The sequence below is a fragment of the Delphinapterus leucas genome, chromosome 11, assembly GCF_059928025.1.
Source record: "Delphinapterus leucas isolate spDelLeu-1000000601 "Yukka" chromosome 11, BTC_Dleu_Yukka2, whole genome shotgun sequence".
Taxonomy (NCBI): domain Eukaryota; kingdom Metazoa; phylum Chordata; class Mammalia; order Artiodactyla; family Monodontidae; genus Delphinapterus; species Delphinapterus leucas.
The window spans coordinates 71,430,756-71,432,416 of NC_143139.1; the positions used below are offsets into that span (position 1 = coordinate 71,430,756).

The 1,661-nt window shown below is 36.1% G+C and overlaps 1 long non-coding RNA gene across 1 annotated transcript in view; it reads right to left on the minus strand.

Annotated features, from left to right (window-relative positions):
• The window catches only part of LOC149748050 (uncharacterized), a 153,119-nt gene that overhangs the window by 7,293 nt on the left and 144,165 nt on the right, over positions 1-1,661 (minus strand). The window lies entirely within an intron of this gene.

Sequence of the window (1,661 nt, forward strand, 5' to 3'; positions counted from 1 at the left end):
GTTTAACAAATGATTGAATGGTTTGATCATTTTAGAGAAAAGTTCCATCTGAAAATTTGCTTTGCTTACGGCAGCCAATGGATATATTTGTTTTTGAAGGGAAAATGCTAATGCTAATTAAAACTGAGTTGGTTTATGATTATAGCTAATTGGAGTCGCCTACATTTCAGACAAAATAATAGGAGCATCTTCTTGTAAAAAGGATTCCTTACTTTCCTTATCTTACGTGGTTCAGGCGGAAATTGATCAAAACAGATCAGGTCTCCAGAAAATGCCAGGGTTCCATTAGAAACAGACATCTGTCTCATTTTTTCCCATCAGTCCCTTGCTCCTCTGACTCTAGGCCAGGGATGCTCTGGCTTCCTGGATTACTCTGTTTTTCTCCCTGTGAGAAAAAGAACTTAACGTTGCTTTCTCCACTCCCTGGCAAAAACCTTATTAAGACACCACTCCATTTGATGGGACCTATAAAATTAACCTCTATATTCCCCCACGTTTTCCCTTGGGGAAGAATTATTTCTTCAAAACCTCATCCTACAGTCAAGTTAGATCCCTAATTGTCCCTTTCCAAAATCTAGCACCAGTCTTTTCTGGTATTTTTTATGATGTATTTCACAGCTGGAACATTGCCCTTCAGAATGAAGTCCAGCAATCTGCAGACTTTTCCCAATGATTAATTATACTACAGTCTCAGCAACCTAGGATAAAACCAGTTTTGAAACCAGTCAATCAACTGACAGTTATGCCCCAATTAATTCTGTGCTGCATGAGACATCTTTCCTCACATTAGATTTCCAATGGTGTGCTTCCAATGTCCAAGATTCTTGTTTTTGCAATGTGACTGAATAGAGACCTGATTTTAGTAATTTAATTTTACTGGGTCTTTTTCTTCTGAGTTTTAACAGTTTATGCCATGAGGAAAAATGGATTCTAGAAAAATAATTTCAGATTTTTCCCTCACAGCTGAAAATCAAGAAAGGTAGATAAAATGGTGTATCAGCTATTATAATCTTGGTTACTATCAAGGGATTCTTATTGAGCTTTTGGTATTATGTAAATGGAACTTCTTTTGCCTTGATGGAACTCCCAAATAAGATGGATGTAAAATTTTTTAATGTTTATATCCTCCTGCCAAGGTACCAGTTATTTGTTTAGATATATGGCTACAATTCAACCATCTTGTGAATTCCATTTAGTCCACGTATCCGACAGATGAAATAAATATTGCCAGGGTAGAGAGTAGGGTTTCCAGAGCCTTATGTCAACTCATTTTCAAGTAGGAGGATTGTTTCCCCATGGGTCATTCTTTTAAGTGGAATGTTTCTGTTCAAATTAATTTTTGGACTTTTAACTTTACTAACACTGCCATTTTAAGACCCCCTCCCTCCTGCAAATACTTAGTGTCCCAGCTATGTTTGTACAGTCCTGGGCTTGATTATTTTTCCTTGTCCTACTTTCTGAAATTAGAATGTTAACTATGTCTGAGTTGTTAAAAAAAGTTCTACAAACTTAAAAATATTCTTTTATGGTTTGAAGAGTTCCTGAAACTCCATTCTTATGCCTTTTAAAAGAAACTCCTAACAACAAATTGGCATTCTGAGGTTGTCTTATTTGTCCTTTGTTAAACTCATTTTAAGCCCTAATTTGAAGGATTACCAGTT